The following is an 18044-nucleotide window of genomic DNA, read 5'->3' on the forward strand; positions in this document are numbered from 1 at the left end:
AGCTTGGGAGTTAGCTCAGTTTTGAACGCTTATTCTGGTATTCTTTGGTTTGTTTATCTTTTATGTCTTGTGCTTAACGTTACCTTTTTTTTGTGTCGCATTGTACTGATCCTTTTACCGGGGCCTACCAAGAATGGCAGTATGGAATAAATAAATAGATAAAATAAACTAAGTTTCAGAAACTGAAACTACTAATGTTTGTTATGCATGATTATTATTCACTATATCTTTTAGTTTTAGATATTCGCAACATTAACTGTTGTTCTTAAGTTTACATATGAATTTATTATTCCTTTAGAATCTTTTAAAGCAGGGGCAACGTAAGGAGGATTACTGGCGCTCGAAGAACATCTGTTGTTTTCTTAGCTCTGTGCGTTGTTTAGACACTGTTTAGACACTTAACAGGTGCTGAGATACAGCATTCCGCAATGAGAGAGTATTTTGTCTGCTGTGGCCAAGTTCCAAGCTCAGAAAAGGAGGAAACGCAAGCTTTCTGGGAGCCGGCAGACTATGCAGTGTCCGTGTTTCCAGCCACCAGACCTGGGTGTTTCGGCGAGTGTGAAGGATATTGGGAACATCTCACAAGTATGATGCCGTGCTACTGGATCGTACACTTCAAGAAAAAAAGGATTGTTGACATTGACCTCCTTGCTTCAGTGTTTTGCTTACTGGTGTGCCCTGAATGCATGAATACAGCACTGATGCTTGAGGATCGAGCTCATCAAGGAGTATGCTCTACCTGTGCAGTGGCGAGTGTGAACTGTGGCTTCTAGCTTTCATTTGACACGTCGAAAAAGGGGGTGCGTGCAAATGAGAACAATATTCGACTTGTGTACGCATGCGCCAGTTAGGGAAAGGCTATGAAGGTGGGTCAACTTTCTGTAAGGTGATGAAGATGCCTCCCTCTTCGCGACATTCCGCCTATGACAGGCTATCTTCTTGGCTGTCAGCAGTGGCTGAAGCAGTAGCGTCAGAGTTGATAAATGAGGCTGTTACAGAGGTTCGTAATGTGATAGGAAGCGATGAGTGCGGTGTTTCACGATGGAGCATTGCAGAAGTGGGGACATACTTCTTTGAAAGATCGTGTGTCAGTGATTTCTACTGACACAGGAAAAATTATCGATGTCGAGGCTCCCTCGAGCTCATGCAAGGCTTGCAAAACAAAAAGAAAGTTAAGCCCTAGAAATGTTTCATTCCAGGAATGGCAGGCAAGTCACACTTCCTGCCATGTAAATCATAAGTATAGGGCAGGTAATATGGATAAGGTTGGCTTGTACAGAATATTTGAGCGGTCGCAAGGAACAAGAGGCTTGAAGTAGCGAGACTACTACAGTGATGACAATTCCAAGAGCTATGTCGCTGTAAAAGACATGTACGGAGTGAACAGCGTCAAGAGGTTTGACTGTATTGGATGTGTCCAAAAGCATTTTGGCTGCCGCATGAGAAAACTCAAGAAAGCAGTGTGTGGAGTTGATGGTAAAAGAACGTTAACCGATGCCCTTATTGACCGCGTGTAAAACTACTACGGGATTTCCATGAGACCTGTTGTGGAAAACCTTTCGGCAATGAAACAAGCCACGCTGGCTGACGAGCAGTCAACGCACGCCTTGTGCCCGCCTGGACTGAACAGCTGGTACGGGAACAAATGGGTTGAAGAACTTGGCCAAGTGAACGATGTGCACAAAGGAGGGCTTGTAAATGATGTTCTGAATTGGGTGAAAACTGTGTGCTGTGATGTGTGCTCAGACGAGCTCCTAACAAAGTGTCTGCATGGTAAAATACCAAATGCAAATGATTCAGGTAGAACGAAAGGAAGAAGATGGTTTGCACGGTATGAAAAAGAACTGAACAAGAGTAAATGGGGTACGCCTCAGTTCGCAGATGAGCCAAAGTTTCGACAAGTGGGCTTGTCGAAACGTTGGCTCATCTGCGAACTGAGGCGCCCCCCATTTACCCTTGTTAAGTTCTTTTTCATAAAATGCAAATGAGTGTTTCTAGGGGCTAATATGACTTTCCTACCATTCTCTTTGTCTTGCATGATGTCGCACACCTCATTATTTACAGTGTAACCACCCTGGATACACTGAGCAAGGTTGGTACTTAACCCGGGTACTACGCCACAAGAGAATGCATTGCTAGAGAACCCCAGCGAATGCAGAAGGCTCTATGCAAATCAGTTGACGCGACAAAACGGGCTAGAAAGAAACAAAGAAAAGCGGCACGAACAAAAGAAGACTCTACTGCATCTAAAGAGGGCCCCAGCGATAAGCTTGGTGCAGTTTAGATCTATATATGTGGCTTTTCACATGTTTAACATGTTTTAAAATCTTTAATTCTGTTTTTCTAAACACAAGATTATCCTCCGCTTCTTATGAAAACTGTGACTTGTATAAATATACATTTTCATAAAGAGATGTTTGCAATCAACTAGGACAGTTTATATCTATTGAGATCATTTTAATTTACAGCAAAAATTATGGTGAAGATGGATGAATGTTTTTCATTTGTTCTGTCTTTCAAAGAATAATTTTTGATTATTCATTGCATTAAAATTATCCTAGTGCATCGCACCCAGCCCCGCCGTGGTGGTGCCGTGGTTGGTGCGCTCGACTACTGTGCTCAAGGATGCGGGATTGAATTCTAGTTGCGGCGACCGTTTTTCGAGGGAGGCTAAAAGCACGCCGTCCACGCTGTGCGATGTCAGAACACGTTAAAGAACTTCCGGAAAGGGCTCCGGTCGAAATTTCCGGAGCCCTCCACTACAGCGTCTCTCATTGTCTGAGTTGCTTTGGGACGTTAAACCACACGAACTAACCAATTCATTGCACTGGTCACACATTCAGATACATAAGTGGCAAATAGTACCTCAATTCAGCCATCCAGTTAATTATTCGTGCTGGCGTAACTAGAAATTTAAAATATTTTTGAAGACATTTACTCCAAAAATAATTTGAAAAAAGTAGTTGTATTTGAAATACTTGGATAAGTTGAAGAAACATGCCTAATCCGAAAAAAAAAGTTACTATAGCGCTCCCTGCTGTTTAAAAAAAAGAAAAACGTTTTTCGTGTGTGGCCTCTGACCTTGAGGGTGACAATTATGGGTTCCAAAAGATCGTAAGTGTAGCAGAGAAGGCAGACGTCAGCTGGGCGAATGGGATTAGGGGTCAAATGTATGCAGCTGGTGCATGACCGGGTTAATTGGAGGGATATGGGGGCTTCCTTCGCTCTGAAGTGGGTATATTTACATTGGTAGAGGTGATGAGAAGTTAGCAGTATTGCCTGCCAAATTTAGGTTCGTCACCTAAAATATTCATGCTTTTTAAAACTTTTCACTTCTTTTCAATGTGAACACATTTGTTGTCCAACAAAATTAGACAATGGCGGTGCCGGCCACATTCAGGTGGGTCAGTCTGAAAACTTGCCCACCAGATTGTCAAAATTTTACCTCGTCCGAGTATGACCAAAACTGGTGTCCGCTGTAATATGCGTATGGTCATTTCAGCGGTAATATTCAGATGTGGCGTAGTGTGTTGGCTTCATGTCGGCTGCGTTCACCGACGAGGCAAGCAGGAGCCAGGTGTCGCGGCGCGAATCCCCTCACCTTTTTTGCGCGCTTGCTTTTATACAGTGAACTGGGGCACTACCTCTTCCGCATATCGTGCTCTTTACCTGCGGCTGGGCGCGATACGATACATTATTAAAGTCGGCTCCGCGGGCAAAAGGACAGTAGTTCGCATCCTGATGCCCGTGTCATTATATACAGCAGCAAAAAAAATAAATACACGTGTCAATGACAATGCATTAAGAGGCTCGAGGTGCGACCTGTTGCCGGTGAACACCCCCGGAAGTTTATTCCCTCACTAGGACAAGATTTGGCCAGCCTAGCGTAGCAATTGGCCTCAGCCTTTTCTGAACATTACAATGAACCCACAGCCCCCAGTCTCCAGCAGCTACGGAGAAACCGACCACGGCGTCGGTCAGACCTGTAATGCAGCAAAGGTGCTAAGGATCTCTGGCTTCGTTCAAGCCGCCATTGAAAACTTATCCTGGTTCAAATAAAAAATTGGGGGGAAGCTGAAGCTCTGTCTTAAGAGCCGACGTGATAGCCCCTTCACAAGGCCTTTTGATTGCGCGAATTGTTTTACATTTTTTCCTTAAAATTTCTGCAGCGGGCTGGAAGATGCTGCCCGCTTTATTGAACGCGCTCTGGAAAGCAGCGGGTCATGTTGAAGTCTACTATTTCGACGATATTTATATCATGCTGATACTGCATGGTTAACATAAAGACACATTATGGCGATCATGCACTGTTCCAGATCACCATTCCAAGAAACACTGCCACTGAAAAAGGCTGCGCCGTTTTTCATTAACATAAGCCCACAAAACTACATTTATCGCAATGTATACTTGCTATAGCAAAACATGCTGCCGGCCCAAGTGTCCCTTATGTCACTCGCCACGGTTGGCGGGCGAGAGAAGAGGCAGAGCTCGTCCGCGCGTTCTCCCTTATCCCCAGTCATTTTGCGCGCTTTTAGCTGTCGCTCATACCGATGGTACCTTCAAGTTTGAAAGTTTACCTTACTGCAATATCCGCGATACGACCACGGTTTTCCCCCGCCATTTAGTTTAGAAGCAGGTAAAACAGAGGTCTCACTTCAAATGTCTTAACCTTTTCCGTGCAACTTCTCCGTGCAACTTCGGCATGCGATAGAAGTGCAACAAAATCGAACTGAATTTACCATTTTTTCGTTCTCTGGAGCTGCGTTTGATGGCGAAATCTGAAAATGGAACACATCGGAGCTCGGTGTAAGAAGTATGTATATTATTTGCTCCGAATACCTGCAGCTTTCATTGATGCAGCTTATCCTGCTAATAACAATGACGCATTCAATTTGTCATAAGAAATGATATCTACGCCTAGCAGCAATAAAGTGTGCATGAATCCGATTTTTTTTTAATTCTTTAGTGAGCGAACATATCTTTTGATGTGGTGTGAAACAAATGCGCGGCGCATTCGTTGTCGATTTAGAGCAGGTTTTCTTGGTGCGGCTAATGCATGCTGCATAGGAAACTATAGTTTACCTTGAAATTTCTCTATCCAATTGGCGGGAATAAAGCAATGTTTTGCTTCTTTTACATGGGCGCAGCAGCCTATATGGACGTATATGCTCTTGTACCGAAGGGGTTCTACCCGCAGATGGTCCATGCCGGATGCCCAGCTAATTCCCTGTCCCATTTTTTGAAGGACTGCGAAATCATTTCAAGGACGTTAACGAGCTTATTCGTTTAGTAAAGTGTGAGTTCTGAAAGCGTCTTCTTGCGTGCGCTCGTTTAAAATAGCAGTTGCCCGATGTACAGCCTACATTGAACACTATCATCTCATGTTGGGCAACGTGGCTGGAAGCCGTTGAATGCTACAACTGGCACCTTTCTTACCTAAAGATAGTTTCTCATGTGACAAGAGTGTTTCGATAAGGAGGGCTCAAACTGCCTTCTGCCAGGACAACCTCCAGGAAACCTGGTGTACTTGTGCGACGGTCTCCTCTCCAGCACTATAAGGAAGTTGAAATGTGTGTGTGTGGGTGATATAAACACTAACAACATTGCAACAATTAAAAAAATAAAGTACAGCAGCGAAACACCGCTCTTCCTCGTAAATAATTTGCTGAACAGAATCAGACCTATATGAATCCGTATTGAACAGAAACGACTAATTTTCAGTGTTTAGGTAGTCCGTAACAGTCCGTAACAGTCATTACCGGTTTGACATTTCTGATACTCAAGAGTAGTGGAATTAGATGTTTCCCAGCTAGAGCAAGCGTCTGTAACATTCGTTGATGTCGAGCCTTTTTTTGCAGCCTAGCCACAACCTTTTCCTTAGTGAGGAGGAACATAACTTGGAGCCCATTAACATCGCAATGATGCTTTCGTGCTAATGTTTTTTTTATATTTAAACAGTTATTTCAACATAGACAGTGTTTATCATGTGGCTTAGGCGTATGTGCTTAGGCCCGCCCAGCACAATCTATTTTTGCCGGCATGCACAATGTGCAACAGCAACGCACTAAAACATTTTCCAACGTCACCTACTTCGGGTGTCCCGACTATTCTAATTGTTGTCACCTAACTACACAACAGTATTTACACAATAGGTAACGCATTGATTAATATTGGAGCATCGCTTGCGTCTACAATAGATATGTATAGGTTGTGAAGGACTGAAATTTTCAGCCCATATATAAGAATAAAGTGACGTCTTGTGGTTTTTTATATACATCACATCCTGTTGAGACTTACATCCTTTGTGTTTAATTTTGTAGAATGACAAGTAAATTCTCGTGCCAAATATAGAACACCTCCCCTTTAAGTCTGTACCTTCAGGGTTTTCGGCAGCTGTATTTGGATCTTTATATTCTTTCCAGACACGTGAAATGTTTTTTAAGAGGTTCTGTAAAACTACCGCCGATGCTTTCTCGGCTTGGGAGCTCTCTCAAATGTCGCGGGGAAGCCTTTACACCTAATTCCAAAGTTCGCGTCTTCTTAAAAGGTCTCACATTCCAATTGTTTCTTCATTATTTTCGGTAGATATTGTGCGTCAATGGTCAGACTTTATATAACGTACAGTTTTTGGTAATATTTTAGTGCCTATTTTTCTCCGTTTAGTACATAGAATGCAGCTTTACTTACCTAATTTTGGAGCCTTAAACACGCGTTTTCAGTACATACAAATTTCGCCCCAAGAGAACGTGTTTTTCGGGGCGAGCGTAACTGCCGGCCATTTACCAGATTAGATCTACACCGCCAGGGCGGAGAACCTCCTTGATACAGGCCAGTATTAGAAGCCAAAATATCCACTAAATACAACAAGAACGCCTAATCTTGATCTAAAATTAGGTTTTGATCTAGTACGGTGTTAGACACCTGCGCACACATGCATTCACCTTGCTTCTATAAAGAATAAATTTCACATGTAAGAGGTGAGGGGCGAGGGGGGGGGGACCTTCGTGAGAGAGTCCGTTATGATCCGTCTACATTCTAAGTTATTGTACTATCCTAAATAACTCCCCAAAAAGCTGGAAACATTGTTTGGACTAGATATATAGTTGCTATTGGACGTACAAGTTGACTACATCAGATGCTGCAAGAAGATAGCATTTTACTGAGGGAGAAATCAACGGGAAAACAGCATGAAAACGAACTTTATTTTCATATTGGAGATTTCATTAAAAAGGGTACAGATAAATCTGCTTCATATTGTATGCAGAGTATATGGGATCGATATAACTTCCGATGCAGGACAGAACCGTAGACATCAGGCGTTGTGAACATTACTACGATGCAGTTACAAACTTAAGAAGTCCTAACAAACTTTTACTCAATTCGTGCAGGTCTGTTTGAATTACGTGGGAAATGTTGGAATTACTAGATGGCCCTCCCCGCCACACGACGACCTGTTTCTCGAAGCTCTTTCTGAATATCTCTAGAATTATCATTGCTGCCTCATTTCACGATGCATTTATTCTAAATGTCTGTTAGTACATGCTTTGCCTCATGTCGGCGACCCGCTGCTTCATGATTTATTTCCCTTGTTATTGTTAGAATTTCCATTGGAATTAGTGTTGCCTGAAGAGGATGACCCGCCATTGGATGATCCACCTCCTACAGCTCCATTTGAATTGCCGCCGGCATTGTTTCGATTGCCAGATGAGGACATCCCGGCGCTAGATGACCCGCCTCCTGAAGCTCCATTTGAATTGCCACTAGAATTACTAATGCTGCCTGCTGAAGACGAACCGTGGTTTGATGATCCACCTCCGGCAACTCCGTTTGATTTGCTGCTGGAATTACTTTTATGGCCTGAAGAGGATGACCCACCATTGGATGATCCACCTCCCACAGCTCCTTTTGAATTGCCACTGGAATTGTTTCTGTTGCCAGATGAGGACTGCCCGCTGTTAGATGGTCCACCTCCAGCTGCTCCAATTGAATTGCTCATGGAATTGTTTCTGTTTCCTGACGAGGGCGACCCGCCATTAGATGATCCGATTCCTGCAGCTCCATTTGAATTGCCGCCGGAATTTCTGTTCTCTGAAAAGGACGACCCGTTGTTAGATGATCCACCTCCTGCAGCTTCATTTGACTGGCCGCCAGAACTGTTTCTGTTGCTTGATGAGGGCGCCCCGCCGTTAGATGATCCGCCCCCTGCCGCTGCATTTGAATTGCCACTGGAATTGGTTGTTTCCAGACGAGGGCGACCCGCCATTAGATGAACCGCCACCAGCACCTCCATTGGAATTTCCGCTGGCATTGGTTCTGTTGCCTGATGTGGATGACCCGGGGCTATTTGACCCGACTCCGGCTGTTCCATTTGCATTGCCATTAGAATTATTCCTGTTACCTGACGAGGACGACCCAGCATTAGATAACCCGTCTTCCGCTGTTCTATTAGAATAGCCACCGGAATTATTTTTGTTGCCATATGAAGACCAACTGCCGTTAGATGACCCGCCGCCTCCCCCAGCTCCGTTTGAATACCCTCCGGAATTATTGCTATTTCCTGATGGGGACCACCCGCTGTTATATGATCCGGCTCCCCCAATTTTGTTTGAATAAATACCAGAATTATTTTTGTTGCCTGACGAGGATGACCCGCCATTAGATAATCCGTCCCCCAGAGTTCCAGTAGAATAGCCGCTGGAATTATTTCTGCTGCCTGATGAGGACCAGCTGGTGTTAGATGACCCGACACCTCCCTCAGTTCCCTTTGAATAGCCACCTGAAACATTTCTGTTGCCAGACAAGGATGACCCGCCATTAGATAATCCGCTCCCCACAGTTACATTAGAATAGCCACCTGAATTATTTCTGCCGCCTGATGAGGACCATCTGGTGTTAGATGACCCGACACCTCCTCCAGTTCCGTTTGAATAGCCACCTGAAACATTTCTGTTGGCAGACAAGGATGACCCGCCATTAGATAATCCGCTCCCCAAAGTTCCATTAGAATAGCCGCCGGAATTAGTTCTGCCGCCTGATGAGGACCAGCTGGTGTTAGATGACCCGACACCTCCCCCAGTTCCGTTTGAATAGCCACCTGAAACATTTCTGTTGCCAGACAAGGATGACCACCATTAGATAATCCGCTCCCCACAGTTTCATTAGAATAGCCGCCGGAATTAGTCCTGCCGCCTGATGAGAACCAGCTGGTGTTAGATGACCCGACACCTCCCCCAGTTCCGTTTGAATAGCCACCTGAAACATTTCTGTTGCCAGACAAGGATGACCCGCCATTAGATAATCCGCCCCCCACAGTTCCATTAGAATAGCCGCCGGAATTATTTCTGCCGCCTGATGAGGACCACCTGGTGTTAGATGGCCCGACACCTCCCCCAGTTTCGTTTGAATAGCCACCTGAAACATTTCTGTTGCCAGACAAGGATGACCCGCCATTAGATAATCCGCTCCCCACAGTTCCATTAGAATAGCCACCTGAATTATTTCTGCTGCTTGATGAGGACCAGCTGGCATTATTTTTCCCGACACCTCCCCCAGTCCCGTTTGAATAGCCACCAGAAATATTGCTGTTGCCAAACGAGGATGACCCGCCATTAGATAATCCTTTCCCCACAGTTCCATTAGAATTGCCGCCGGAATTATTTCTGCTGCCTGATGAGGACCAGTTGCCGTTATACGATCCGCCTCCCCCAGTTCCGTTTGAATAGCTACCGGAACTATTTCTGTTGCCTGATGAGGACGACCCGTCATTAGATAATCTGCCCCCCACAGTTCCATTAGAAAAGCCGCCGGAATTATTTCTGCTGCCTGATGAGGACCAGCTGGTGTTAGATGCCCCGACACCTCCCCCAGTTCCATTTGAATAGCCACCTGAAACATTTCTGTTGCCAGACAAGGATGACCCGCCATTAGATAATCCGCTCCCCACAGTTCCATTAGAATAGCCGCCGGAATTATTTCTGCCGCCTGATGAGGACCAATTGGCGTTATATGATCCGCCACCTCCCCCGGTTCCGTTGGAATAGCCACCAGAAATTGTTCTGTTGCCTGACGAGGATGAGACGCCATTTGATAATCCGCTTCCCACAGTTCCATTCGAATAGCCACCCGAATTATTTCTGCTGCCTGATGAGGACCAGCTGGCATTATTTGACCAGACATCTCCCCCAGTCCCGTTTGAATAGCCACCAGAAATATTGCTGTTGTTAAACGAGGATGACCCGCCATTAGATAATCCGTTCCCCACAGTTCCATTAGAATTGCCGCCGGAATTATTTCTGCTGCCTGATGAGGACCAGTTGCCGTTATATGATCCGCCTTCCCCAGTTCCGTTTGAATAGCCACCGGAACTATTTCTGTTGCCTGATGAGGACGACCCGCCATTAGATAATCCGCTGCCCGCAGTTCCATTAGAATAGCCGCCAGAATTATTTCTGCTGCTTGACGAGGACCAGTCGCCGTTATATGATACGCCTCCCCTTGTTCCGTTTGAATAGCCACCGGAAATATTTCTGTTGCCTGACGAGGACGACCCGTCATTAGATAATCCGCCCCCCACAGTTCCGTTAGAATTGCCGCCGGATAGATAGATGGATTTATTGATAGGAAAAGGCAGAGAGGTTGGCCCGAATAATTCAAATCTGGCCTGCTACTCTGCACTGGGGAAGGGGAAGGAGAGAAGAAAGAAGGTCATGATGGGTGACGATGTGGGAGAAGGCATATGAAATATATATACAGACACAGCAGCTTGCTTTACAAACGTGAATCAAGTCCACTGGCGCTCAAATAACGGCAAAGAGCGCGCACTGCCTGGATGCCCTTCCCCTTGTCCTGCCAAGCGCCCAGCAGCAGTTCCTCCGACAGAGGCCTCTTGTCTAAACGCTTCAAGGAAGCAGCTAGCACATTTCTTTCGTTCGCATACTCTGGGCACACCAATAATACATGGTCCACAGTCTCTGGGATGCCACAAGTTAAACATTCCGGTGAGTCCATCTGTCCAATTAAATGTAAGTACTTGCGCGTGAAAGCCACGTTTAAACGAAGTCGATGTATCAAGCATGCCTGATGACGCGGAATATCACGCGGAACAGTAAATTTAAATGTTCGATCAAGCTTTCTTAGACGCATGTGTCGGGCGTCTGGTTGAGCCCAGTAAGTCGCTGTAGCAATATTCATACAACTCTTTAGAAGACACGTCGTATCCGCTCTTGAAAAGGGCACAGCTGTTTGGAAGCCATTGATGAGAGCGCTTTTCGCTTCAACATCGGCCTGCTCATTCCCATGGAGGCCGCAGTGGGCAGGAATCCATTGAAACATTATCATGTGGCCTTGCAGCTGGGCAGATGTGATGAGCTCCGTAATGTTTAGTGCCAGGGACTGATAGGCAGTGTGGCGTAAGAAGTTTTCCAAAATTTGTAATGCAGTCTTCGAGTCCGTGAATATACACCATTTTTGAGGTGGTTCCCCACATATATAGCGAATAGATTCCCGAATGGCTACAAGTTCGGCAGCGGTTGATGTAGAGTTATGTCCCAAAAGGAAATGCAGAGTCGTTTTTTGAGCTGGTATGACCACAGCTGCAGCGGATGCCTGTGCTGACACAGATCCATCGGTGTATACGTGAATATAACTGGGATATTCTGACCAGATGTGTGCCAGAGTAAGTTGTTTGAGTCCACTAATTGGTACCATAGATTTTTTTAGTATTCCGGGAACACGAAGGTGCACCAAAGGTTTATCCATCGTCCATGGTGGTTGGGTGGGACGATATGGGAGGGCATATTCTGTCGGTACTTGCGACTGATGGCAGCGGAGTGCAGTTGTAAAACTGCAGTCCGGCCTCTCATCCAGAATCTTGCTGAGTGGGTGAAAACGGTGTCTTGTAAGTGCTCGTAAATATACACGAAGTGGTTCGTGTGACAAGTATATGGACATTGGGCGAGCGTGTGCCTCTTCAATTGTGCCTTTGTTAGAGGTGCATCTGGGCAGTCCAAGACATATTTTCAGTGCCTGCGCTTGCACGCTCTCTAAAGTCCGCAAGCAGGAAATGCTCATACTAGAAAGTACTGGGAGACTGTACCGGATGTAGCCAACAAACAGAGCCTCGTAAAGCCGTATTAAGGAGCGCTCAGTTGGACCCCATTTGATGCCAGCTATGTAACGAAGTACATGGCAAAAATTAATTAGCCTCTTCTTCACCATAGCAATATGTTTCGACCAAGATAGTCGGTGGTCAATAATTACTCCCAGGAATCTGTGCCTGGAGACGTATGGTATTACGACTCCATGAAGGGTAATCGGGTAGCGGCTGACACATTTTCCCGTAAACGCTATCACTGCACACTTTTCTGCCGCTAAAAATAAACCTTGACGCCGTAAGTACATCGATGTTGATGACACAGCTCGTTGCAGTCTCGCACGTAGTTGTGGGCGCGTCGAACCAGAGGCCCAGATGCAGATGTCGTCAGCATATGCACTGATGTGGATGTTAGTTGGCAGTTCACTCACCAGGCCAATTAGCGCAACGTTAAATAAAGTTGGGCTGAGAACTCCTCCCTGTGGAACTCCACGACCGACCTGAAAGTGGGTAGTATCTCCTTCAGGCGTAGTCATGTAAACAGAGCGGCCGCTGAGATAGCTTACAATCCACAAGTACAGTCGGCCACCAACTCCCACGTCGTCAAGTCCATCAAGAATAGCTTCATGGAGGACGTTGTCGTAAGCTCCCTTTATATCTAAAAATGCAGCAGCTACTAGTCGACGGTGACGCTTTTCGTGTTCTACTGTCGCCACAAGGTCGATGACGCTGTCAATGGAAGAGCGTCCGCGGCGAAATCCAGTCATCATATTCGGATAAAGATCATTACTCTCTAGATACCACTCAAGTCTTGCCAGCACCATGCGCTCCATAACTTTTCCAACACAGCTTGCTAGGGCAACTGGCCGGTATGAGGTAAGTTCGAGAGGAGGCTTTCCAGGCTTCAAAAGAGCAACCAGGCGGCTAATTTTCCAGTGTTCAGGAACAGTACTAGAAGCCCATATATCATTGAAGTAATTAAGTAGTGCAGTTCTACCATCCTTGCCTAGGTTCGATAAGGTTGAATATGTAATCCCGTCAGGACCAGGTGCAGATGAATGCCGACAAGAAGCAAGAGCGGCGTCTAATTCAGCTATTGTAAAGGGCACGTCGTATTGATCATTCGGCGAAGGTGGTGCAAAAACCTCTGAAATTGGTAACTGTGTCTGGTTTGTGCCCACAACCATTTTACAAAAATCTTCAGCTACGTCAACTTCATTGCAGCGTTGGTAAAGGGCCAGGGCACGAAAAGGGTGCCTTTCTTGCGGAGGTGTGCGCAAGCTTCTCGCAACATGCCAGATACGCGACAGGGGCTTACGGAGATCCAGTGATGAGCAGAACTGTCTCCAACGTTGTCGTCCTAACCTCTCCAGGTGACGCAAAACTTGTCGTCTAGCTCGGCGAGAAAGTGCGAGATCTTGCGCGGATTTCGTTCTTCTGTACTTCCTTTCAGCCCGCCGACGGATCGCGCGAAGCCGCTCGAATTCCACGTCGATGCTGGACACTGACACCGGCACACTAACATAGCGAGTGTTCTCACTGAGAGAGGAAGTAATGAGTCCTTCTATTTGAGATGGTGACTGGAGGTCCACGCTGGAAGTCTCCACCGCTGCCCTAAAGGCGGGCCAGTCTGTGTATTGCACACGAGGTGAAGTGGCAGGTGCAAACCACTTGATGCATATGTACGTGGGTATGTGATCACTGCCATGTGTTTCCACATCACTACACCAAGAAACGGAGGGATGGAGGTTTCTGGAAACAAACGCCACATCCAAGCAGCTGCTGTAGGTTGTTCCGCGTAGAAACGTCGGTGAGCCGTCGTTTATATTGACGAGATCTTGCGTATGCATAAAGTCTGCCAGGTCTCTTCCTCTATTGCTCATTATTGCACTACCCCACTGAGGGTGGTGAGCATTAAAGTCCCCCACAATAATACGAGGAGCTGCACAACACTGGATTATTGAAAATAGATATGATTTGTCCAAGCCATTTCTCGGTGGAATATAAGCGCCAATTACAGAACATACTCGTCCTTTCAGGGTTAACGTCAAACAAATGTAGTGGTTCGTGTTGTGGGGCTGCAGAGCATGGCGGACGTGCGCAATGTCTTGGCGTACACATACCAGCACTTTGCTTGTTTCGTTAGCTTCTCTAGACCATAGCAGAACATATCCAGAAAGGCGGAAAGCAGCCGGCATGTTGGGCTCACAGATCACAATCACAGGAAAGCGGTACTTCTGTACCCGCTGTCGGAAGTCACTCAGCCGACCACGCAGGCCTCGAGCATTCCATTGCATCACAACACTGCGGCGCAAGTGCATCGTCACAGAGGTGGGGTTAGTTTGTTGCGCCATTGTGAATTATTGCAATGCCGCCAAGAGCGGCTCAAATGCGTCCAAAAACTGAACAGCAAACTTTGCTGTTTGTGTGTTGATGCTGGAGAGCAGCACCCGCATTGAACGAACCAGCTGTTTCAGCATTTCTTTTACCTGCTGGCTGTCGGGGTTGTCGGAATTTTCAGTACGTGTGGCAACCAAACTGGGATTATGCCTGGCGTTGGCCTTTGATGGTAGAGCTGGCCACTCAGCATCAGAGGCAGTAGGTAAGACAACAGCCTCTGTCGGATCCTTGGCCTGTGACACTGTCTGCGACATTACAGCAAGAGTACTCTTAGCGGGATTAGACTCAATCTGTTGTGGATCCTGAGCTGACGTTAACTCTGAAGTTGACTTATCCAGGCTAGGCTTGCCTTCCGATTCCTTGTGTCGGCGTCGGGAACGGTGCTTGCGACGACGAATAGACGCGGCCGCTTCTTGATGAGTCGAGTTATCTCTCACCATCTTTTTTAGTATACGTTTTTCATCCCGAATTTTAGGGCAGTCCTTAGCCGTCGATTCATGGGCACCCGAGCAGTTCGCACACTTGACAGTCTCCGTCTCGCATGCTTCATGAGGATGCGTACCGCCGCATCGACGGCAGGAGACCTCGTTTCGACAAACGGCGCTCACATGTCCGATCTTGTGGCATTTGTGGCACTGAACAGGTCTTGGAACATACATCCGAACTGGGTGTCTCACATAGCCCACTTTAACGTGTGATGGGAGGGATTCCGTTTCAAAGACTAATTTAATGCACTTTGAGCGGCCGAATCGATGAACATCCACAATGCGCGCCGTAGATTTGATCAGCGTGCAGAGATCGCTTTCACTTATCTCGGGGTCAACGTCGCTGATTACACCTGCAGTAGTCTTTTTCCCATGTGCAAGAAAGGAACGGACCGGCATGTTGCCTAGCGCACCAATTCCTTTCAGCTTGTCCACTGTAGCCTGGGATTTGACATCCACGGTCAGGACATTCTTCCAGGGATTAATTCTGACTTCGTCAACTTCACCGGGAACCAGCTGGTCGAAAAACTGCGTCAGGTGCTGTCTGTTTATCACATTCAGATTCGCCGTTGCCGTTGTTGGTACGAAGGCCACGGAAAAGATCCCTTGCTTTTCAGCATTCTTCTTTGGTGTCTCACTCATTACTGATGTTCGGCGCAGCTTCCTTTTCAGGCGGCGCGACTGTACAGGCGTGTAGCCGTTGTCGGAATCCATCTCAGTCACGGTGGAGTCATCTGCCGAGTCTGGAAGCTCCACGTCCGCGACGTCAAGGTGACCCGTCGAGTACGCTGTAGCCTGTTCGATGGTGGCGGGTGGGCGCAAGGGTCGTGCGCCCGCCATCCCGAAGGATGTCGAGATCACAAATAGTTCACAGCGATATAAAATCCAGAAAAGTGGAAGAGCGCTAGCTTCAGACGTTCGGAAACCTCCACTTCTTCTTCCTTCTCCCCAATTGCCGCCGGAGTTATTTCTGCTGCCTGATGAGGACCAGCTGCCGTTAGATGACCCGCTGCCTCCGCCAGCTCCATTTGAATAGCCTCCGGAATTATTCTTATTTCCTAATGAGGATCATCCGCCGTTAGATGTTCCACTTTCCCCAGTTCCGTTTGAATAGCCACCGGAATTATTTCTGTTGCCTGACGATGACGGCCCGCCATTAGATAATCCGCCTTCCGCCGTTCCATAGAATAGCCTCCGAAATTATTTTTACTTCCTAATGAGGACCACCCGCCGCTAGATGTTCCGCCTCCCCCTGCTCCGTTTGAATAGCCGCCAGAATTATTTTTGCTGCCTGACGAGGACCAGCTGGCGTTATATGATGCACCACCTCCCCCAGGTCCGTTTGAATGGCCATCGGAATTATTTCTGTTGCCTGACCAGTGCGACCTGCCATTAGACAATCCGCCTCCGGCAGTGTCATTAGAATGACCGCCGGGAATATTTTTGTTGCCTGATGAGGACCAGCTGGCATTAGATGATCCGCCACCTCCCCTATTTCCATTTGAATAGCCACTGGAATTATTTCTGTTACCTGATGATGACCAACCTCCGTTTGATGATGCACCTCCACCAGCTCCGTTTGAATAGCTACCGGAAATATTTCTGTTGCCTGCTGAGGGCCATCCGCCATTAAATGATCCACCTCCCCCAGCTCCGTTTGAATAGCCGCCGGAATTATTTCTTCTCCCTGATGAGGACCACCCGCCGTTAAACGATCCGCCTCCCCAAGTTCCGTTTGAATAGCCGCCGGAAGTGCTTCTATTTCCTGATGAGGACCACCTGTCGTTAGAATTTCCGCCTCCCCCAGCTCCGTATGAATAGCCGCCGGAAATATTTTTGTTGCCTGTTGAGGACCACCCGCCGTTAGATGATCCACCTCCCCTAACTCCGTTTGAATAACCGCCGGAATTATTTTTGTTGACTGATGAGGACCAGCCGCCGTTAAACGATCCGCCTCCCCAAGTTCCGTTTGAATAGCCACCGGAAGTGCTTTTATTTCCTGACGTGGACCACCTGTCGTTAGAATTTCCGCCTCTCCCAGCTCAGTATGAATAGCCGCCGGAAAAATTTTTGTTGCCTGCTGAGGACCACCCGCCGTTAGATGATCCACCTCCCCTAACTCCGTTTGAATAGCCGCCGGAATTATTTCTGTTCGCTGATGAGGACCAACCGCTGTTAGAAGATCCACTTACCCAAGCTCCATTTGAATTGCCGCTGGAATGATTGAAATTGCCTGATGGTGTCGATCCGCTGCTCCATATCTCATTTCCTAACGCGGTGTTTGAATTGCCACTAGACTGGATACTGTTTTCGGGTGAGGAGAACCCACCATCAGGGGATTCACTTTGAGGGGGGCTATCTGAACTACCACCGGGCTCTGCAGTGTCGCTTGATGCAATTGAACCACCCTGCAATGGCGAGGTTGTGGAAGTAATATCTGAATTGAAGCTTGGCTCAGTTGTTTCAAAATTTGGTAATGACCAGGTGTTCGATGGCTCTTTGACGATTATGCTTCCTGTATTTGCGGTAAGCTCATCAGTGTTACTTGATATGTATAATGAGCCTTCTGATGGTACACTTTCAGTTGTGTTGTCTGAATTGATGTCAAATGTTGACGAAGACCAGCTGCCCTGTGATTCACTTCCGAATATACTGTCCGAACTGCCACTTTGCTCAACTGTATTACCTGTTAACGCCAACCAGCCGTTGGATGTATTTTCGACACTACCACTAGACACTGTAGTATGGACTGAAGAAGATGGCGAACCGTCCGATAATCCATTTCCTGCGTTTGTGCCTGAAGTGCCACTGGACTTTGTAGTGTCGCCTGATAAAGACCATTCATCCCATGATCCATCCCTATAAATACTCTCTGTAATGCCGGTGGGTTGTGTAGTGTTTTCTGGTCGGGATGGCCAGCCATTCGATAATCCGCTTCCGGTAATGCTTTCCCAACTGCCGCCTGGCTCTGTAGAGTTGCCTGAGAGGAACAGCCAGCCATCCGATGATACATTTCCATTTACACTGCGCGAACTACCGCTTAACGTCGTAGTGCTATGCGGTAATGA

At 46.9% G+C, this 18044-nt stretch overlaps 1 pseudogene; it reads left to right on the plus strand.

Moving 5' to 3' along the window:
- The first annotated feature begins 428 nt into the window (after window positions 1-428).
- Window positions 429-8270, plus strand: LOC146195713 (uncharacterized; annotated as a pseudogene).
- The last annotated feature ends 9774 nt before the right edge of the window (window positions 8271-18044 follow it).

The sequence above is a fragment of the Amblyomma maculatum genome, chromosome 3 (assembly GCF_055883805.1).
Source record: "Amblyomma maculatum isolate TAMU_Amacu chromosome 3, ASM5588380v1, whole genome shotgun sequence".
Lineage (NCBI taxonomy): Eukaryota > Metazoa > Arthropoda > Arachnida > Ixodida > Ixodidae > Amblyomma > Amblyomma maculatum.